This window comes from Heptranchias perlo, unplaced genomic scaffold (genome assembly GCF_035084215.1).
Source record: "Heptranchias perlo isolate sHepPer1 unplaced genomic scaffold, sHepPer1.hap1 HAP1_SCAFFOLD_52, whole genome shotgun sequence".
Lineage (NCBI taxonomy): Eukaryota > Metazoa > Chordata > Chondrichthyes > Hexanchiformes > Hexanchidae > Heptranchias > Heptranchias perlo.
In genome coordinates, this window is record NW_027139537.1 from 7276689 (window position 1) to 7300268 (window position 23580).

The following is a 23580-nucleotide window of genomic DNA, read 5'->3' on the forward strand; positions in this document are numbered from 1 at the left end:
ATAAGCACTAAGACATGAAACAATCCTTGGTGGATTCTGAGAGTCAGCAAAGTCGGATGGTTTACGACCATGAGTTAAGATCAGTGGTGCTTCCGTACAGAACAATGCAGCCGAATCGTATAAAGAGAGGGCATGCTCCCTTCTCAAATGTTGGAGCTCTCAATCGGGGACAGTCAGAAGTTCATTGCCACAGGCTGTCCGCAAAGGTCAGGTCTGATACACCTGGATTCGTAGACAGGTCAGGTTGTGTTAATTGCTTGTCATTAATGTAATCTGTCGACAGTTGTATAATAATAATAATACTGTTGAATATAATGTTGAAGACAGCTGTAGTGCAACTCTGTTGTAAGTCAATCTATTAAACTTGCTATTTTGTAACCACTCGTGCTAAAATCAAGCGGAACTCATTGTTGATGGATTAACAACCCTTAGTTGTCAGAGTAACGGGAGAAATCCGTTACAAACATTCACTTGATATACAAACATCACACCCATAGTTTATATTTTCACACGTTCTTTTTCGCAGTTCGAATCGAAGTCTAAACACCGAAAGTCTAAGTGTTTTTCAGAAGGTTCCCCTCCTGTTATGTATCTTGAGCAGTTTCCCACATCCTTTTCATGTGATGTGATAATTCTGGGTGCAGGATGAATGTAATTGGATTTGCTGCAGTCCGCTGACAGCAGGCGATGGAAGCGAGCGCCATGCTGCCGCTGACAGGTGAAGGCGACTTCTGATGCTTCCTGACATCTGGTGGGAGTGGGCGGGAATTTGAAAGCCAACCCATTCCATCGATATCGGAGCTATAAAGCGGTGCTTGGCAAACATTGAGAAAAACAAACACCCATTGCCGCACCCAGGCCTCGTGGCGCAACGGTAGCGCGTCTGACTCCAGATCAGAAGGTTGTGTGTTTAAACCACGTCGGGGTCACCGTTTTTTCCCTTGAAATTGGTTTGTATAATTCTGCAATAAATGTTTTCTTTGCGTCTTCACAAGTAAAAGAACCCTGCTTTAAAGTCTGCCTCTGTTTCCCCAGTGTCAGGGAGTGAAGCAACTGATGCCCTCTATTTATTTAATGTAACAAACAGAAGACAATCACACGTCTTCATTCAAAAACCACCCTGCATGTGGACACATCGTGAGATAAACACAGGGCAGAGATGCAGACAGTATCCGGAAACATCGGGAAATAGACAAGAGAAATAGATTGAGCGCTTTGTTATCAGAAAATTGTATGAACCTCCACGGTCAATGAAAGGGCTTTTGTTGGTCGGTTCCCCATTGCACCTCAGAATTCAGGAGAACTTGGTAGATGGTTGGTTCGGTTCCCTTGTCCCCCACCAGCAGAAATGGTTTGTCGATCCCACCCGACTAGATCCTTTCAAAAGCCACTCTGTTCAAAGCCAATATATCCTTCCAGTTTAAAAGGGAATAAACTTGAAATGAGCGTCATTGTGGATCAGTTTTCTCTCACTCAAAGTTATCTGTTTAATGAAGTAAAAGATGCAGCTTTCAAAGAATAAGGGAGCAGCCACTTTCTCCCGTTTTGGCAGGAGAAGAAAATCGATCGGGATGTTTATGGAGACCAAGTTCCAAAATAATGCTCCTCCCCTGAATCGAACCGGGAACCACCAAACCACGGAAAACGATGGCATTTTGTTTAACACAATGGGCAATTGAATGGTGTCCTCTCTCTGCTCGTACGTGGAATGTGTTGTTTCAAGTACAGCAAGAGATGCCGACAGTGGCTGCTCCCCCTTTTCTTTAAAAACTCTCAGTGTAGTGGGTTTGAGCCCCACGTTGGGCGAGTACCGTTTTAATCTTTTATGCTGCTTCCGCCGGTGAGCCCCAGCTCTGAGACTTCCCCCACCCCCCTCCGTCTCACCGCGCACGATGGGGCCGCACCCGGGATGAATCTCTCCGATTAGTTTTCCACCCCTGTCGCAGCATGAAATGGTCCTTATCAAAGTCACAAATGATACCCTATGTGACGACCACCATGATAAACTATCCCTCCTCATCCTTCTCAAATACAATATCTCACCGTGCTGTTCTGCGGTTAGACGAGTTTCCTGTCTCTGCTCTTATTTGGAATGTGTTGCTTTTCCATCTGACAACAATTAGTATCATCGTATTATGTTAGTCCACAAGAGGAGATCATTCGGCCCATCGTGCCTGTGCCGGGTCAAACACACATATTCGTTCAAAATTCGTTCAGAGATAGATTGATTGCTTTGTTATCAGAAAATTGCCTGAACCCCCCACAGTCTACAGCTTTCCTCCTCGCTATCATGTCCCCTACGTTTAAGTCCAAATCGTTAATGTATACCACAAAAAGCAAATGACCAAGTACCGAGCCCTACGGCACCCCACTGGAAACAGCTTTCCAGCCGCAAAAACATCATTACCCTTTGCTTCCTGCCACTGAGCCAATTTTGGATCCAACAAGCCACATTCCCTTGTATCCCATGGGCCTTTACTTATTTGACCAATCTACCATGTGGGAACTTTTCAAAAGCCTTGCGAAAATCCATATGGACTACATCAATTGCACTACCCTCATCGATCCTTCTTGTCACCTCCTCGAAAAATTCAATCAGGTTAGTCAAACACTACCTCCCCTTAACAAATCCATGCTGACTGTCCTTGATTCGTCCGTGCCTCTCGAAGTGACAGTTTATCCTGTCCCTCAGAATTAATTCCAATAATTTGAAATGGAGTCTTTCTCCTGCTTGCTGCAATAATAGATAGGGCGGTTAAAAGCCTTTCGGCCCAGCCAGCTCAGTCGGTAGAGCATGAGATTCTTAATCTCAGAATCGTGGGTTCGAGCCCACGTTGGGCGAGTGCCATTTTAAACTTTTATGCTGCTTTCACTGGCCAACAGTGCAGAAATAATGCAGAATTAAACCTGAGCTTGGTGGTCAGGATGGCCGAGCGGTCTGAGGCGCTGCGTTCAGGTCGCAGTCTCTTCTGGAGGCGTGGGTTCGAATTCCACTTCTGACATTCCTTACTTTTACGAAGACGTGGAAATATTTTATTTGTGAATTGGGCTGCAGCTGATTTTTCTGCCAAGTTGATTTGCTCCTCCCACAAAAGTAACTGGCTTTGTCATGCATATGTGACTTGAGAAGTTTCCAACGGTGAAATGTTTGACATATTAATGACCTGGACAAAGAAATAGAACAGCAGTGGGAAACATTTAAAACGATGATCAATAGAGTCCAGGAGAAATACATCCCACTGAAAAGCAAGAACAAACGAGCCAGAAATGACACACCAGGGATGAATAAAGAAATAAGGGTAAAATTGAAACTAAAGAAAAAGGCACAGACGAGACAATAAAGGAGAGAGGGGAATTTGAAAAGGCTGGGAAAGAAGTCTAAAGAACTATTAGAAAGGCAAAAAGGAATATCATAAAAAGCAAAGTATTCTAGACACATCAACAGCCAAAGAAAGTTTAGGATTGGAATCGGGCCACTAAGGGATACACACGACAAACTCACAGGCAATGACAGGAAAATGGCAGAAATATTAAATAATCACTTTGCTTCAGTATTCACCAGGGAGACTAATATTGTGGGCATGACAGGAGAAGAAGAGATCAAAAAAATATGTAAAGACATTTAAGATGGAAAGGTGGGGAGATAATTGATAAACTACTCAAACTCAGAGAGGAAATTTCCTGTAAGGTGCTTGACCAGAGTTTCAAACCGCTCAGCCACGCTAATTTCCGTATTACTGTTCAGGAGCTCATTTCACAAGGACACGATTACTGCGCTCCATTTAGTGAGGCTCAGTGAAAGGCGGAAATTGATCTATTTATAGAATCATAGAATAAGACAGCGCAATTCGGATGCCATTCGGCCCAACGTGCCTGTGCCAGCTTTCTGAAAGAGCTGTCCAGTTAGTCCCACTCGCCTGCTGTTTCCCCATAACCCTGAAAATGTTTCCATCCAAGCGTTTATCCAATTCCCTTTTGAAAACTGTGAGTTAAGAAAAACAATATTGAAAGGGGTGCTGGGGCCTCTGCAGCGTCGATGTAGAGTGTGTGATGATTGAAGTTATCAAGATGGTTGCTTTACACATGGTATGTTGTGCAATCATCCTGAAATATCTTCAACATCCAATACAAATTGAATTGCAAACCTGACGGACAAACACTGGAAAACAAGTCACGAGTGAACGCAAATCATCTGGGACCCGTTTTCAGCCACACGGCACTTTAAATAAAGTGAAATAACTTTGCATTGAAAAGATGTGGAACTTGCATCTGTGCCTTTATCTGTTCCATTGCTTCAAGTTGCTGGCGTCTGATGATGTACACGCCTCTGCTCCCTCTATTGAACAAGAAAGAAGGTGTTTGACGTTGACGGGACCTGTTGGTTATGAGCTCATCCTTTACATTGAGTGGGTTCGCGTCTTTTAAATGGCGTCAACTTTAGCCCAGCGGTGAACTTCGCAGCAAACAAGTTCATCACCGTCTCACCGCGGGCACTGACTGATATGTTTATTGTTATTTCTTTCAGACCTAAATAAATATTAACCGTGATTTCAAATTTCCACTAAGTGATTTTTAGGTAGTCGCCTTTAAATGTTTCAAATGCGACTACTAATTTATAATAGCCCGGCCATTTCACCAGCCGTATTGAAAACATATCATGTCTCTGCTTTTTGCGTCTTTTTTCGAAAGGCAAAAAATATATTTCCCGTGATCTCTGAAGGATGGACAAGGACATTTCAGAAAGCTGAAGCAAGTTCACCGAGCTTAAATCGTCTGACCACGTTAAAGGCGATATATATATATATATATATATGTATATATGCAAGTAATTGCTGTCTGTTTCTGTGGTTGTCTTTTTTCTGTGTGTGTCCATCTGCAGGTCGATTTTGAATCAATACTAGTTTTCTTGTCAGTTTGTTGCATGAAATAAATGAGGGTATCAGGCGTTCCCCTCCCTGCCACTGGGTAGGCACTGAGTCGAGGTTCAGACCAAACATCTGTTTTTTTGTGAAAAGGCAATTAAAACCTTAATTCGGGAATTATCCAGTCTCATATGAGCGGTGAAAGAAACAGTGACCCCGATGTGATGTGAACACGCAGCCTTTTGATCTGGAGTCAGACTTTTGCGCCACGCACTCTGATAACAGGATACTGGATGTTATTATATATATGAATGTTTCTCAAACACCATTTCATTTATTGGTTGAATAGATAGGGCTGATCAAATCTCCACCAGGTTCCACGGGGTGTGAGACCAATATCACGCTGGCTTTCACCGCCTGCTCCCAGCGGACTGCAATAACAGGGTTGGGAGATATGGACTTTGTTCACACTTAATCAGCAGTGTGAATCGTAAAATATTTACTCATTTTTTATGGGAACAAGGTTTCAAAATGTTTCTGCCTGGTTTCAAGCCAGTGACTTTTCGCGTGTGAGGCGAACGTGATAACCACTACACTACAGAAACCTGATGGCTCAGTCGCCGTGTTAGGGACATAAACCCTCAGCCAAACTAATTTCCGTATTACTGTCCAGGAGCTCATTTCCCAGGGATACATTTCCTGCGCTGTATTTCGGAAGGCTGCAGAGAAGGATCGGTGGAGATGGTCAGGCAGGGAATCCCAGAGCATCGCGCCCACACAAACATTTCACTGTTTTTTTCATGTGCCTGATATCCGACCGCAGTGTAAATTATGGCGAATCAGGCATGCTCAGATGACATTGTTCACAGAGTGTTTTCTTGCAGCCAAATCACACATTAGAAAACTTGAAATGAGATTGAGAGATCGGAGCCATTTAAAGTGCTCCCAGTTACTACAAATCAGAAATTAAAACCTGGCACCGGCTTCAGGGCTATCAGAATGAAGCAATGAACCAGAAAGTGTGGAAAAAAGGTGGAATTTTCGTCCTTGGGTGGGTTTAAACCACCAACCTTTCAATCAACAGACGAACGCGCTAACCGATTGCGCCACAGAGACCATCCGGTGTTTTGATTTGCAAGATACACTAAAGCAGCGTGTCACCTAGCCAAAGTTACATGTTGCAGCCACAGAAATGCAATTGACCACTATCAGTGTTCCTTCTCCAGAAATAAAGGATGGGACATTGTTTGTGGAAACATGGAAACGGTCTGGTCTCGCTCACAGCATCGATATCACCGCCAACCAGCTCTCCTGCAACCGGCGCGACCACCGGTGCTTTGTCTGTTAGTTAGTTGCACTGTGGGAGAACATTCACCACACTGACTGCAGCGGTTGAAAAGGCGGTTCACCACCACCTTCTCAAGGGCAATTGGGGATGGGCAATAAATGCCGGCCTCGCCAGCGACGCCCACATCCCATGATCGAATAAAAAAAAGTATTCTGAGCGTCCTGACGCTGATGTCAGGTTTTGATCCCTGATCTGCAGTAACTGGGAGCGCTTTCAATGGCTCCGACCTCTTAATTTCACTCATAACATCAGAGTAACTGTTCCAGGGGGACATGCCGACTCAGATGCGTCTTGGCCGCCTGTCTGGTCAGTCCTTTACTCGCCTCCAATAGCGTTTCCCAAAGCGTATCTACAGATTCACAAAGCTGTTTGTCATTTCGGTTCCTTTCGATTTGTCCAGCTCCCGAATGGCAATAATTTGCAAACCTGTTTGCAACCCTCCGCCTTGCATCGTGTCCAGGGATGGGTTATGTGGAGAGACTGGAGAAGCCGGGATTGTTCTTGGAGCAAAAAAAGGTTATGGTGAGATTTAATAGAGGTGTTCAAAATTATGAGTGGATTTTGATAGAATCGATGGGGAGACGCTGTTTCCATTGGCAGGAGGGTCGATAACCAGAGGACACAACCTGCATTTATATCGCGCCTTTAATGTGGTAAAACGTCACAAGGTGCTTCACAGGAGCGTTATTAAAAAAAACGTGACACTAAGCCACATAAGGAGATATTGGGACAGGTGACCGAAAGCTTAGTCGGAGAGTTAGGTTTTAAGGTATGTGTTAAAGGAGAGAGAGGTGGAGAGGTTTAAGGAGGGAATTCCAGAGCTTAGGGCCGAGGCAGCTGAAGGCACAGCCGCCAATGGTGGAGCGTTTAAAATCGGGGATGCGCAACAGGCCAGAATTGGAGGAGCACAGAGATTATTTTTTCGTTCATGGGATTTGGGCGTCGTTGGCAAGGCCAGAATTTATTGCCCTTGGGAAGGTGGTGGTGAGCCGCCTTCTTGAACCGCTGCAGTCCGTGTGGTGAAGGTTCTCCCACAGTGCTGTTAGGAAGGGAGCTCCAAGGATTTTGACCCAGCGACGATGAAGGAACGGCCGATATATTTCCAAGTCTGGATGGTGTGTGACTTGGAGGGGTACGTGCTGGTGGTGTTGTTCCCATGTGCCTGCTGCCCTTGTCCTTCTTGGTGGTCGAGGTCGCGTGTTTGGGAGGTGCTGTCGAAGAAGTTTTGGCGAGTTGCTGCAGCTGCAGTGCATCCTGTGGATGGTACACACTGCAGCCACAGTGCGCCAGTGGTGAAGGGAGTGAATGTTTAGGGTGGTGGATGGGGTGCCAATCAAGCGGGCTGCTTTGTCCTGGATGGTGTCGAGCTTCTTGAGTGTTGTTGGAGCTGCACTCATCCAAGCAAGCAAGTGCAGAGTCTTCCATCACACTCCTGACTTGTGCCTTGTAGATGGTGGAAAGGCTTTGGGGAGTCAGGAGGTGAGTCACTCGCCGCAGAACACCCAGCCTCTGACCTACTCTTGTAGCCACATGATCTCGAAGGGTTGTCGGGCTGGAGGAGGTTACAGAGATAGGGAGGCGGCGAGGGCCATGGTGGGATTTGAAAGCAAGGATGAGTATTTTAAAATCGTTGCGTTCCCGGACGGGGGGTTTGACTGGAACATCACACGGACCCCTTCCGTGCACGCCAGCAATTGTGATATCAAGAAAAAGGTGGCGTCGTAATTCTCCATTTCAGCGAAAATGGAGCGCTGGGGTCCGTAAACGTGTAGCGTAAAAGTTGAAACTCGCACACACGATCAGGAGGTGAATGCCTCGACCGACTGAGCTAGCCAAGCCTGAGGAAACTGTTAGTTCCTTGTCTGTTGTTGCAGCGAGCCGGCTGTTGGCTCCGCTCCAAGGGTTCAGTACAAACCATGAAACAGGTTCTCCTGAATTCCATGGTGTAGAAGGCAATCGAGTAACAAGTCGAGCAATGTATTCCGCTCAATCATTGATCATTCCATTCAGATCTTCTGCTTTTCAGCTGCACTTCCCCCCAAACATTGCAATTAATTTTGCTCAGCATTTGTTTCGCTAGTTTAATATTTTGTTCGCCGGCTTTGCCAGATTAACATTTCATTTCAATTATCAATGACAGGGAGCAATGACCATCACTTGTAAAATTCCCTCGGGCCCATCAATTTGTCAGAATCAAGCACCCGGGCATTTAAGCAACAACCAACTGAACTAAGGCGGTTCACTCACTTGTCCCAACACCTGCTGTGCCTTAACTTGCTCACCGCTACCAGTCGTTTATTTTTAAATGACGCGTCCCTCCCTGACACCGCAGAACTGGTGACCAATGTTCCGTTTATTGTTAAAAAGCATTAATTCCGAAATTATCCAGGCTCCTATGAATGATAAGATAAATAGTGATTTTGATATACAGTCTTCTGATGGGGAATCAGATGCACTACAGTTGCGTCACGAGCTCCACTCACGACATGGATTATATATGTATATATACTTATTATATACTTAAATATATATGTTTGATGCGGTTTTCCCTTGTGGTTGGGAATAGTTCATTGCACAAAAATAATTGAAGTCTGTGAGACATTTAATGTTTTCTTTAATCACCATTAATACGTTCTGTTGCACACTGAAGGAAATGCTAACTTGTTTGCCAAGTGACAATTAAAACGTCAATAAATCTTTGTGCTTTGCATGTTATGAACTTTTCTCCCTTCCCATTTTACATACTTTATTTTAGGAGTCTGCTTAAAAATGTTTCGTGCTTATTATACCATGAATCTGGTGCATCCGCTGTTAAATTTAAAAAGATTTGTCGCCCCTTTCACGCTTGAAGAAACTCGACCCTGGAGGTTTGTGGGGAGCAAGTCCCAACAAAATGCATCCCTCCGAGGTCGAATTGGGGACTTTCTGCGTGATAACCGCTATACTGTGGAAACGACAAACTTTTCGATCTCCGGTCTGAAGGAAGTGTCTCGGGAAAACATGAACTGCTGACTCTATTTACACTGACTCTTTTCGCCATCATTTCATCGATCGAAACGATACAAGTCACAGGGAAAAAATGTCAAAGTTATTAAACTCCCGAATTCGCACCAAAATCGATCAATCTTAGTTTTGAAATTTTCAATTGACCCCCAGCCTCTGTAGCTTTTTGGGGGAGAGAGTTCCAAATTTCCACTCCCCTTTGTGTGAAGAAGTGCTTCCTGACATCAATCCTGAACGGCCAAGCTCTAATTTTAAGGTTATGCCCCCTTGTTCTGGACTCTCCCCACCAGAGGAAATAGTCTCTATCTGCCCTGTCAAATCCTTTTATCTTCTTAAACACCTCAATTAGATCACCCCTTAATATTCTATACTGAAGGGAATGCAAGTCTGGTCCATGCAACCTGTCCTCATAATTGCTTATCAAGGATAGCCAACAAAAAGGGTTTTATGATGGCTGGCTCTTGAGTGCACTGGTCCTTATCAGTAGGCTCGTTGGTCCAGGGGTATGATTCTAGCTTTGGGGTTGTTTGTCCAAATATGTGAGAGATCCCGGACGAGCCCTTATTTTACTTTTTATCTTGAACGTCCAAAGACAGAAAAGTCCCCAAATCAGCACATATGAGTGAAACAATTCCGATGTTTCATACTATTACCTAACACAACTGGCCAACTTGGTTCCGATGAAAGGTCATTGACCTGAAACATTAACTCTGTTTCTCTCTCCACAGATGTTGCCTGACCTGCTGAGGGTTTCCAGCATTTTCGATGTTATCAGAGTATCACTTCCCTCATCACCAAACTACACTCCTCCACTAGATGCAGCCTTGTGGTGCAAACAGGCTCCTTCCACACAGCCAGGTGTTCTGCTTCGGGCATTAATTATAACTATAACTGTTGAACTTGTTGGTTGAAACATATGGCCTTGCCCATTGACCAGAAAGCAGAATGTTGTTTATCTCTCATCAGTACAGCCCTTTCCCGCTGCGTCAGTATGGAATGATACGGAGCAATCGTACAGATGTCACACCTCTCCTGCTTCCCTGTGAAGTTGGTAAGACGAATAGCACACAATGCTGTCTGACACACATAAACACCAGCTCTGAATGATTTAAAGGCCTTGTTATGATTGTCAGAGAATTGTTTATATCAAAAGGACAATTAACTGACGAGTATTATGATATCAGCTGCAATCCAAGCGTTTCTGGACTTCAGAATCGACTAGTCTCTATGTTAAAGATATGCATGCATATCAAATGAAGCAAATCCGTCTTATGATTGTAGTTTCATTCTCCCAACAGAGATTTATACTTCCTTCCTTAAGAGGCAAAAGCTAAAGGTTAATATTACTTCAATATAAACACTAACTCTTTCCTTATAATACAGATATCCCAAACTAATATAACACCTCAAACTGATAGAGTTTCTCAAACTAAAATAGTACCTCAAACTGATACAGTACCTCAAACGTTTCGAGAATCTGAAACTCATATAATACCTCAAGCTAATACGTCGTCTCATACTAATACAGTACCTCAAACAAATACAACACCTTAAACTAATACAAACCGATACAGAACCTGAAACTAATATAATACCTCAAACTAATACAGCATCTTAATCTAATTCAGTAGCTCAAACTAATAAAGTACCTCAAACGATAAAGAAACTGAAATTAATAAAGTACCTCAAACTAATACATCATCTCAAACTAATAAATACCTCAAACCGATACAGAGCCTGAAACTAATCGAATACCTCAAACTAATACAGCATCTCAATCTAATACAGTATCTCAAATTAATAAAGTACCTCAAACTAATACAGTACCTCAAACGAATACAGTACCTCAAAATGACACAGATTCTGAAAATAATATAACACCACAAACTACTACAACACCTCAAACTAATAGAGCACCTCACACTAATAGAACACCTCAAACTAATAGAGCACCTCACACTAATACAACACCTCAAACTAATACAACACCTCAAACTGATACAGCACCTCAAGCTAATACAGTACTTCGAACTAATATATTACCTCAAATTAGTACAGCATCTTAAACTAACACAGCACTTCAAACTAACGCAGCACCTCAAACTAATACTGTACCTCGAATTAATACAGTGCCTCAAACAAATACAGTACCTCAAACTAATACAGTACCTCAAAATAATACTGTACCTCAAAATAATACTGTACCTCAAACAAATACAGCACTTCAAATAAATAGTGTTCCTAAAACAAATACAGCACCTCAAACTAATAGTGTTCCTCAAACAAATACAGCACCTCAAACTAATAGTGTTCCTCAAACAAATACAGCACCTCAAACAAATAGTGTTCCTCAAACAAATACAGCACCTCAAACTAATAGTGTTCCTCAAACAAATACAGCACCTCAAACTAATAGTGTTCCTCAAACAAATACAGCACCTCAAACTAATCGTGTTCCTCAAACAAATACAGCACCTCAAACTAATAGTGTTCCTCAAACAAATACAGCACCTCAAACTAATAGTGTTCCTCAAACTAATACAGCACCTCAAACTAATAGTGTTCCTCAAACAAATACAGCACCTCAAACTAATAGTGTTCCTCAAACAAATACAGCACCTCAAACTAATAGAGTCATAGAGTCATAGAGTTATACAGCACGGATAGAGGACCTTCGGCCCATCGTGTCCGCGCCGGCCATCAAGCCCTGTCTACTCTAATCCCATATTCCAGCATTTGTTCCGTAGCCTTGTATGCTATGGCATTTCAAGTGCTCATCCAAATGCTTCTTGAATGTTGTGAGGGTTCCTGCCTCCACAACCCTTTCAGGCAGTGAGTTCCAGACTCCAACCACCCTCTGGGTGAAAAAGTTCTTTCTCAAATCCCCTCTAAACCTCCCGCCTTTTAACTTGAATCTATGTCCCCTTGTTGTAGAACTCTCAACGAAGGGAAAAAGCTCCTTAGTATCCATCCTATCTGTGCCCCTCATAATTTTGTACACCTCAATCATGTCCCCACTCAGCCTCCTCTGCTCCAAGGAAAACAAACACAATCTTCCCAGTCTCTCTTCATAGCTGAAGCGCTCCAGCCCTGGTAACATCCTGGTGAATCTCCTCTGCACCCTCTCCAAAGCGATCACATCCTTCCTGTAGTGTGGCGACCAGAACTGCACACAGTACTCCAGCTGTGGCCTAACACTAATAGTGTTCCCCAAACAAATACAGCATCTCAAACAAATAGTGTTCCTCAAACTAATACAGCACCTCAAACTAATAGTGTTCCTCAAACTAATACAGCACCTCAAACTAATAGTGTTCCTCAAACAAATACAGCACCTCAAACTAATAGTATTCCTCAAACAAATGCAGCACCTCAAACTAATAGTATTCCTCAAACTAATACAGCACCTCAAACTAATAGTGTTCCTCAAACTAATACAGCACCTCAAACTAATTGTGTTCCTCAAACAATCCAGCACCTCAAACTAATACAGTACCCCAAAACTAACCATTAACTGAAATGTCAAAGTCCGAACAGGAGAAGCAGGTTGACCTTGATAGGCGGCGGATCTGTTAAGAGGATATTAAGCTGCAGGAGAAAGTCCCGTTGAGGAACTGCAATTGTATTCAATTAATTTCGAGTCTTTTCTCAACATTAGAGCAGAGAAACACGTGGTGCGTAATATCACCGCAGGGCCGTCCATTGTCGGCCTAATTCAGTGCAACATCCCCAGAACATTTCGTCTGAAACTCATCACTCAATGCCTTTCAAGTAACCTTTGCTGATTTGTTGCAGTTCATTTTGGGTTTGAATTGAGTTGTTTCTTTACCAGCACAGCTTCATTGGGGCGAGGGGTATTTGAGTTTGTCCCGGGCAATTTGTAGCTGTCCATTGCTAATTGATCTTCAATTGACACAATACATTTCAATTAAACTATCACAAAAAGACGGACTATTCCTGCACCCACTCCCCGCCGGCCCCCACCCCCGCCATCACCAATGTTCCAACTTATTCCATTTCTCCATCGCTGCTTCTGCCAATCTCTAACTCTGTCTCTAATTATGAATCTGTCCATCGTGCTCTCTTTCTACTAATTTTATGTTTCTTTATCTCTTTCAACTATATCCATTGTTATTTTCACCTTATTAAAAATCAATATCAATCTCCTTCGACCGATTCGAATGTATCATTGTCTCTCCACTGCTTTAAATGTATTTTTCTATCTATCTATCTTTCTATCCATCTACCTCTCCATTCATCTATCTCTCTATCTATATATCTCTCTATCCATCTATCTCTCTATCCATCTGCCTATCTATCTATCTTTCTATCTATATATCTCTCTATCCATCTATCTATCCATCCATCTATTTAACTACCTACCTATCTATCTATCTGTCTATCAATCTATCTATCCATCCATCTATCTATTCATCCATCTATCGATCTATATATCTCTCTGTCTATCCATCCATCTATTTAACTATCCATCTATCTATCCATCCATCTATCTATCCATCCATCTATCTATCCATCCATCTATCTATCTATATATCTCTCTATTCATCTATCTATCCATCCATCTATCTATATATCTCTCTATCCAACTCTCTCTATCGATACATCTCTCTCGCCATCTATCGATATATCTACTTACCTATCGATCTATCTCTATCTATCCATCTATCTATCTATATAGCTATCTATCTGTTTACCTTTATCACCCGAAGTCTCTTTATCTGTTTCTCCCTCCACCTGTTTATTGCTCTGTTGTTGTTTCTCTATCGCTTTCTGTCTCTCCTTCTTCATTACTCAAGTTTATCAAATAGCTTTCTAATCTTTATCAAAAAAATGCAATATTAAAGCATGAGCATGAGGTAAATTAGCAAATTACAAGGTGGGGTGGACTCAGTATGTCGGTCTGTGAAGACGTCACCGAGCCCTCTTCCTTCTTCAGGCTGCTGATCACAGAAGTCTCCCTGAGCAGCTTCTGGAAGAAGAAGCGCGAGCACTTCTCGTCCTGCTCCACGGAGCGGACTCTGGAATGAAAGATAATCTTTGAGGCCCCTTTAACTGGATGGATCACACCGTGAGATCACAAGGTGAGGCCCCTTTAACTGGACGGTTCACAGCATGAGATCACAGGATGAGGCCCCCTGAACTGGACGGTTCACACCGTGAGATCACAGCATGAGGCCCCTTTAACTGGACGCTTCATACCGTGAGATACGGTCTGTATTGTACTGTATTGCTTCGAAATTGTGAAATTTAGTTTTAACTCTGTATTCTTAAATTTTATGCAGTAATGTATGTTTTGTAACAAAAAAAAAATCGCAGAAACTTTCGAATCAAACGGGAATTGAACCTCCACACGTTATCCATTGCTCCACTGGCCTAGTTTTCAAAAAGCATGCAGTAACTCACACTTCCACAATGCTGGAGAATGAGCAGTTACCGAGTCAGTCTCGGTCATGCCCACGCGATTCCACGAGTCCGGAAGTGTCAAAAGGTGCACGGTGAACAATCACCAAAGAGAGAGACATGAGCTGCTTCCTTTCGATCGCTCAGCTTGTCGAGCGGAGAACTATAGTACAATTAACAGATCAAAGTTTGCTGGTTCGAAGTAATAAACGTGCTTTTGGAGTAAGTAGCTCTAGGCCATTCTCTTAACTTTACAGGCAGCCTACGGCTTAACATGTTGGCGCTGAGGCACAGGAGAGCACTTTTCCTTTGTCAAACCTTAAAGCTTTCTGTGTCTGTCAGAACACGGCTGTTTTGTTCGAGCATTTGCCTCTGCTCACCAGCAGGGAGTGCCTTTGAGCAACAACACTTCAAACCGCTTTCAGGCAAAATTGTCTTCGATCAGGCAGACAGACAGGGCTCTCGCTGCTCCCTCAAGCTCGGGGCCGCTGTTCCTTTCCTGTGATCTCATCTACCTTCCGCATGCTCGGGCTCTTCTCAGCATCATTCACGATTACTGTGGCTTCCCGTTCTGCTGTTGCTCACTTGTTTATGCTCGAAACCACCGATTGGAACAAAGTATTGATTGTCGTCAGGGAGGGGGCCAACCCAAGGCAAGATTTCTCTGCTGATCGTGGAGCTGCTTGGAGGCGAGTGCGAAACAACTACTGTGAAGGGCATTGAATAAAGGTGGCAGTAGCAACATAGATACAGAATCGGCTAAGGGACAGGAAACAGAGTAGTGGTGAACGGTTGTTTTTGGGACTGGAGGGAGGAGGACAGTGATGTTCCCCAGGGGTCGGTGCTTTGACCACTGCTTTCCTTTATATATGTTAATAACTTGAACTTGTGTGTACAGGGCACAATCTCCAAATTTGCAGATGACACAAAACTTGTAAGGGTTAAAAACAGTGAGGAGGATAGTGATAGACTTCAGGAGAATATATACAGACTGGCTGCATGGGCGGAATCATGGCAAATGAAAGTTAAAGAAGAAAAATTCGAATTGATGCATTTCGGTAGGAAGAACGAGGAGAGGCAATATAAACTAGAGGGCTCAATTCTAACAGTGATACAGGAACAGAGAGATCTGCGGGTATATGTGCACATATCATTGAAATTGGCAGGGCAGGTTGAGAAAGTGGTTCAAAAAGCATACGGGATCCTGGGCTTTATAAATAGAGGCAGAGAGCACTAAAGTATGGAAGTCATTAGAAAACACTGGTTCAGCCACAACTGGAGTATTATGTCCACTTCTGGGCGCCGCACTTTAGGAAAGATATGAAGGCGTTAAAGAGGGTGCAGAAGAGAATTACTAGAATGATTCCAGGGATGAGGGACTTTAGTTACGTGGATAGACTGGAGAAGCTGGAGATTTGATAGAGATTGTCAAAACCATGAAGGGATTAGACAGAGTGTATAGAGAGAAATCGTTCCCATTTGCAGAAGGGTGAAGGAGCAGAGGGCATAGATGTAACATGATTGGCAAAAGCACCATAGATGACATCAGGAAAAACGATGGGGCGGTGGAGTGGGACCAGCTGGATTGCTCTTGCACAGAGCTGGTGTGGTCTCGATGGGCCGAATGGCCTCCTTCCGTGCTGGAATGTTTCTATGATTCAAGTCGAATGCTCGCTGAGCAGGTGAGAGATAGCAAGATAGATTCTTGCATTCTCCACTCACCTTTTGACTTGGGTCAATTGTCCAGAAACAAAAGTGGCGTCAGTTTTCAGCGAGCCCATGGTCCATGTACTTCTTAAGCTTCACTGCGTGCTGCGGTACAGAGAGGTCAAGGGGCAGCAAATCTTTTGGTGTGCTGCAGGAAGCAAAAATTCATGATTTTGGTCTTCGGCAAAGATTGAAAAAAAAAGCTTAATGATGCCTTCTCTGAGGATTGAACTCAGGACCTTCAGATTATGAGACTGACGCGCTGCCAACTGCGCTAAGAAGGCACTTGATGTATAAATCTCCAGGCAGCTCTATCAAGTAGGACAGTTTGCAAGGTGTAAAATCATGAACTAATCGGCAGTTTGCAAAAACTCTCCATCCAGGTGGAAATCGAACCAACAATGTTCTGAATTTTGGTCAGACACGTTCCCCATTGCTCGACTGGCCAAAGGTGTGTCGAGTAAGTCGGAGCTCACACGCTCACAGCGCTGCGGTATGAGCAGGTACCGAGTCAGTCTCGGTCATGCCCACGCGACTCCACGAGTCCGGGAGTGTCAAAAGGCGCACGGTGAACAATCACCAAAGAGAGAGACCTTTGCTGCTTCCCTTCGATAGCTCAGCTGGTAGTGTGGAAAACTTGGAGAGATTCAAACTTGAAAGCACAATCACTCTTAAATCGTTGGTTTAATTCTGGCTCAAAATAATGAACGTGCTTTTGGAGTAAGCAGTCTTGAGCTCAAGGCCGCTTTCTTAACGTTACAGACTGCTTACTGCTCAAAATGTTGGCACTTGTCCTTTCTCAAACCTGAAAGCTTTCTGTGTCTGTCCGAACACGGCTGTTTTGCTCGAGCATTTGCCTCTGCTCACCAGCAGGGAGCGCCTTTGTGCAACAACACGTCAAACCGGACTCACTTTCAGGCAAAAAAGACTTCTGTCAGTCTTTCGGACAGGTCTCTCGCTGCTCAAAAGAGTGCCGTTGAGCGCGAATTTTATTTTCAAAATATACTTTATTTCATAATATTTAATGATACATACAGTTCACGGTTGAAGTTCACAATTTCAATTCAAAACAATACAAAACAAATCGTACACACTATGATCCCATTATTTCAATACAAAACACAGTACATGTGTCAGAGTACATTCTGTATAATAAAAGGTAGGATGGCTTTACACGGTGCTCTTTCCCATAGGGCCCTTGCGTAGGTCGCAACGCGCCTCAGTGGGTCCTGCAGCACGTTCTCCTGGACCTTGGAGTGTGCCAGTCGGCAACACTCGGTCGTGGACAGCTCCTTCAGCTGGAAGACCAGCAGGTTCGGGCGGACCAAAGGGCCTCCTTCACCGAGTTGATGGTCTTCAAGCAGCAGTTGATATCTGTTTCGGTGTGCCTCCCGGGGAACAGTCCATAGAGCACAGCGTCCTGTGTTACCGAGGTGCTGGGGATGAACTGGGACAGATACCAACGCATCTCTCCCCACACATTCTGCATGAAGGTCCAGTCCACCAGGAAACAGACGACGGTCCCATTCCCGCAGCCTTGAAGGCAGCTCGAGGTGATGCTGAGATTCCATGTGTGTTGGAAGGACCGCACTGGGAGGGCCCTTCTCACCACCATCCAGGCCACATCCTGGTGCCTGTTGGTCAGTTCTGGCGACGAGATGTTCTGCCAAATGGCATCAACCATCTGGTCGGGGAACTGGTCGATCGGATCCACCCTCTCCTTTTCCTGCAGAGCCCGCTGAACGTTACAATGTCTGACGGTCATGTGGTCGATGTGGTTCCAACTCAGGAACTTCTACACCTGGGACAGGTGGTGGGGGACAGTCCAGCTGAACGGGACCTCCTGTTCTGCTCGGTTGGCCACACACAGTTTTCTCAGTGTATTGTACATGGTGTCCCTGTGGACGCATTCTACATCGGACCTCCAGACAAAGTGGATGAAAGCTCGGGTGACTGTGGTGACGGAGCTGTGGTGAATGGGCCAGACCTGGGCCACGTACAACAAGACCCCGAGAACCTCACACTTTATCACCTGGCTCCTGTTGGTTATGGAGAGGGAGCGCCCCCTCCCACCATACCAAGCTTCTGTTTGGCCATGGCGACGCGCTCTTCCCATTTATTGGTGGAGTCCTGGGGCCCCCGAACCCGATCCCCAACACCATCAGGTAGTCGGACGTGACGGTGAAAGGAACAAAGGATCGGGTCTCCCACCTGCCACAGAACATGGCCTCACTCTTACTGCAGTTCACTCTGGACCCCGAGGCCAGCTCGATACGATCGCAGATGTCCATCAGTCTGTGGATCGACTGCTGATCGGATCAAAAGACGGTGACATCATCCATGTACAGGGAGGCCTTAACCTGAGAGCCTCCGTTGCCTGGGATCGTCACCCTACCTGATTACTGTTTCCTTTCTGATGGACGCAGCAAACAGCTCGACACAACACATAAACAAGACCGGAGAGAGAGGACAACCCAGTCTGACTCCAGATCTGATCGGAAAACTCTCCGACTCCCGCCCATTGATTAGGACTGTGCAATGGATGTCCATGTAGAGCAGTCGGATCCAATCGCTGATTCACTCCCCAAACCCCATTTTGGATAGCACGTTAATCATGTATGCGTGGGATATTCTGTCGAAGGCCTTCTCCTGGTCCAGGGTGATGAGGCAGGTGTTCACCCCTCTGCCCTGCACGTAGGCGATCGTTTCCCTGAGCAGCGCAAGGCTATCAGAGATCTTCCTGCCGGGTACAGTGCAGGTCTGATCTGGGTGGATCACCAGCTCCAGAACAGATTCGAGCCTGTCGGCGATGGCCTTCGACAGAATCTTGTAGTCAGCATTTAGCAAGGAAATGGTTCGCCAATTTCTGATTTCTTTCCCCTCTCCCTTCCGCTTGTAGATGTGGGTGATGATGCCTTTCCACATGGATTCTGACATGCTGCCTGCCAGAAGCGTACCGCTGTACACTTCCAGCAGGTCTGGGTCTATCAAGTTCCTCAGAGCCGAGTACAAGTCAACGGGTAAACCTTCGCTCCTGGGAGATCTACTCTTCTCGAAGGACCAAACGGCCTTTGTTAGCTCGTCCAAGGTCAGTGACCAATCCAGGCTCTCCCGCTCGCTCTCCTCCAAGAGAGAGAGGACAAGAAGGATTGGGAGGCCGTGTTGTCTCTGGGCTTCGCGTCACACAGCCCGGCATAAAAGGACTTGCTGATCCTCAGCATGTTGGTCTGTGAAGATGGCACCGAGCCCTCTTCCTCCTTCAGGCTGCTGATCACCAGACGTCTCTCTGTGCAGCTTATGCCGAATATATCTGCACAGAGTCTGAACAGAGATCAGACATCGCACACGGAAAGCACAGATGCAGGTCCCATCCCTATTTTTACATACTGATGAGTTAATTTAAAATGTTGAATAAAGGTTGTGCACCACTAAATCCCACATCCTCCAAATCTGCATGCTAGACCTCACCAATCCGCCGGTCTGAGAGTCCGTGCACCAAGGTTCTCTGCTGATTCACCAGAGGCCTTGGTGCAAGAGGTGGACTGAAGGAGGGACATCCTGTATCAGCGGAGGGCAAGATATCCTCCAGACATACATCCAAAAGGTAGTGGGAGGCACGAGGGGATGAGGTCAATGTCAGGCGCACAGCATCATGAACATGGATGCAGTACAGGAAGAAGTTAAATGCTTTGACATGAGTGGTCAAGATGAGTGAGGTCAACTGTCAAGTGGCGTCTCCTACCAACTACATGTATAGCTGCACCCATTGCTCCACGCACTACACCCCCCATCACCCACATACCAACAAACTATTTCCATCAGTACTCAACCTTCTCACCCTTACCCACTACCACCGTTGCAAGCCGCCCACCCACAACTCACAGGCCACACACACTGGCAGCTATTCAAACATGATAGGAACATCACCCAGACACACGTCCCGCTTTCTTGCAGGAGAAGCTGGCACATATCATGAGGCAGCAAGTGGCGGTGGCATTTTGCCCTTCGAGCCTTTTCCACCATTCGATCAGATCAGGGTGGACCTGTGAGCTAACTCCATATATCCGACTTAGCCCCACATCCCTTAGTACCCTTGGTTCACAGAAATCCATCAATCTCAGATTTTGAATTCTCGATTGAGCTAACATCAACTGCCATTTGCAGAAGAGCGTTCCAAACTTAACCCACCATTTGTGCGTAGAAGCATTTTCTAACTTCAATCCTGCAAGTCCTGGCTCTCATTGTTAGGCTATGTCCCCGCGTCCTAGCTGAGGTACTAAATGAGTTCTTTGCATCTGTCGCTACCAAGGAAGAAGATGCTGCCAAGTCACAGAAAAAAGGAGGTAGTTGAGATACTGGATAGGCTAAAAAATTGATAGAGGAACTACTGGAAAGGCTGGCTGTATTTAAATAAATAAGTCACCCCGTCCGGCTGGGATGCATCCAAGAATGCTGAGGGAAGTAAGGGTGGAAATTTCAGAGGTTCTGGCCATAATCTTCCAATCATCCTTAGATATGGGGGTGGTGCCCGAGATCCGGAGAATTGCAAATGTTACACCCTTGTTCAAAGAAGTTTGTAAGGATAAACCCGGCAACTACTGGCCAGTCAGTTTAACCTCGGTGTTGGGGAAGCTTTTAGAAACGATAATCCGGGAAAACATTAACAGACACTTGGACAAGTGTTGATTAATAAAGGAATGTCAGCATGAATTTGTAAAGGCAAATCGTGTTTAACTAACTTGACTGAGTTTTTTGATGAGATAACAGAGGGTTGATGAGGGCAATGCAGTTGATGTGTATATGGACTTTTAAAAGTTGCTTTATAATGTTCCACATAGTCGGCTTGTCAGCAGAATTGAAGCCCATGGAATTAGAGGTGCAGTGGGAGCATCGATTTAAAATTGGCTAAGTGACAGTAAACAGAGAGTAGTAGTGAGCGGCTGTTTTTCTGACTGGAGGAAGTGTTCCCCGGGGGTCGGTGCTGGGACCACTGTTTTTCTTGGTATAGATTAATGAATTAGAATTGGTGTACAGTGCACAATTTCAAAATTTGCAGATGGCTCAAAAATAGGAAATGTAGTGAACAGTGATTAGGACAGTGATAGATTTCAAGAAGACATAGACAGGCTGGTGGAATGGGCGGACACGTGGCAGATGAAATTTAACGCAGAGAAGTGTGAAGTGATCGATTGTGGCAGGAAGAAAGAGGAAAAGCAATACAAACTAAATGGTACAATTCTAAAGGGTTTGCAGGAACACAGAGACCTGGGGGTATATGTGCACCAATCTTTGAAGGTGGCAGGATAGTTTGAGAAATCGGTTAAAAAAGCATGTGGCGTCAAGGGCTTTACAAATACAGACATGGAGTACAAAAGCAAGGAAGTTATGTGGAACCTTTATAAAACACTGGTTCGACCACAACTGGAGTATTGTTTCCAATTCTGGGCACCACACTTTAGGAAGGATGTGAAGTAGATAGAGAGGATGTAGAAAATATTTACTACAATGGTACCGGGGATGAGGGGCTTCAGTTGCGTGGAGAGTCTGGAGAAGCTGAGATTGTTCTCCTTAGAGCAGAGAAGGTTAAGAGGTGATTTGATAAAAGCGTTCAAAATCATTTCAGTGATTGGCAAAATAACAAACGGCGACATGAGGAAAAACTTTTTTTACGCAGCAATTTTTTATAATCTGGAATGCGCTGCCTGAAAGGTTGGTGGAAGCAGATTCAATCATGGCCTTCAAAAAGGAATTGGAGAAATACTTGAAGTGAAAAATTTTGCAGGGCTACGGGGTAGAGCAGGGGATTGGGACTAACTGGATTGCTCTTACATAAAGCCAGCACGTGCTCGATAGGCCGAATGGCCTCCTCCTGTGCTGTAACCATTCTATGATTCTCTGATTTTGAAGTGTAGTCACTGTGGTAATGTAGTAAATGCTGCAGCCAATTTGTACACAGCAAGGCCCCACATACTGCAATGAGATGAATGACCAGAAAGTCGGTCTTAGTGATGTTCGTTGAGGGATAAATATTGCCCAGGACACCGGGGAGAACTCGCTTGCACTTTCTCGAATAATGCCGTGGGATCTTTTACATCTACCTGGGAAGGCAGATGGGGCTTCGGTTTAACGTCTCGTCTGCAAGGCGGCATCCACAACAGTGCAGCACTTCCTCAATGTTACCCCTTCGACAGTGCAGCGCTCCTTCACCACTGACCCTCCAACAGTGCAGCACTTCCTCAATGTTACCCCTTCGACAGTACAGCGTTCCTTCACTACTGACCCTCTGACAGTGAAGCACTTCCTCGATACTGTCCCTTCGACAGTGCAGCGCTCCCTCAGTACTGACCATCTGACAGTGCTGCTTTGCCTCAGTACTGCCCCACCGACAGTGCAGCACTCCCTCAGTACAGTCCGTCCGACAGTGCAGCACACCCTCAATCCTGCCCCTTCGACAGTACAGCGATCCTTGCGTACTGATCCTAGGACAGTGCAGTGCTCCCTCAGCACTGACCCTCTGACAGTGCAGCGTTGCCTAAGTACTGCCCCTGCGGCAGTGCAGCACTCCCTCACTACTGACCCTATGACAGTGTCGCACTCCTGCAGTACTGCCCCTCTGACAGTGCAGCACTCCGTCCATACAGCCCCTCCGACAATGCAGCCCTCCCTTTGTACTGACCCTGCAACAGTGCAACACCCACTCAGTACTGAGCCTCCGACAGTACTGCGCTCCCTCAGTACTGATCCTCCATCGGTACTGTGTTCCCTCAGTCCAGCACTCCATCAGTACTGCCCCTCCGACAGTGCAGCACTCCCTCAGTACTGACCCTCCGACAGTACAGAGCTCCCTCAGAATTGCACTGTGTTATCTGCCCGGATTATGTGTTCAGTCTCTGGAGTTAGACTTGAATTCACAACCTTCTCACTCAGAGGCGAGACTGCTATCATTGAGCCACGTCTGAAACCTCAAAGTGGGAGAGGGAGATGGAGGGGCTCAGGTTGTGCTTTCTGGAACGTGGATATGGCTGAAGGCACGGCTGTGAAAAGTAGGGCAAATGGACTACGGATACACAAGCGACCACAGGTGGAGGAGCAAAGTGTTTGGGAGGGGGTGTCAGAATGAAGGAGGTTACAGAGATAGGGAGGGGTGAGGCCCTGATTGATTGAAGTGTAAGAAAGAACAAAAATAAACTACAGGCTTTGGATACTGGAATCAAGTGCAGGTCAGAAAGGGCTTTGGTG

General features: G+C 45.2%; 5 non-coding genes across 5 annotated transcripts; 3 read left to right on the plus strand and 2 right to left on the minus strand.

Annotated features, from left to right (window-relative positions):
* Positions 1-857: 857 nt before the first annotated feature.
* On the plus strand, positions 858-929 carry trnaw-cca (transfer RNA tryptophan (anticodon CCA)). The gene has a single exon. It is a non-coding gene; the product is annotated as a tRNA-Trp (tRNA).
* A 1840-nt stretch (positions 930-2769) lies between these two features.
* trnak-cuu (transfer RNA lysine (anticodon CUU)) lies at positions 2770-2841 on the plus strand. Its single transcript has one exon. It is a non-coding gene; the product is annotated as a tRNA-Lys (tRNA).
* Positions 2842-2919: 78 nt separating this feature from the next.
* Positions 2920-3002, plus strand: trnal-cag (transfer RNA leucine (anticodon CAG)). Its single transcript has one exon. It is a non-coding gene; the product is annotated as a tRNA-Leu (tRNA).
* Positions 3003-5904: 2902 nt separating this feature from the next.
* Positions 5905-5978, minus strand: trnan-guu (transfer RNA asparagine (anticodon GUU)). Its single transcript has one exon. It is a non-coding gene; the product is annotated as a tRNA-Asn (tRNA).
* A 10574-nt stretch (positions 5979-16552) lies between these two features.
* Positions 16553-16625, minus strand: trnam-cau (transfer RNA methionine (anticodon CAU)). Its single transcript has one exon. It is a non-coding gene; the product is annotated as a tRNA-Met (tRNA).
* Positions 16626-23580: the final 6955 nt, after the last annotated feature.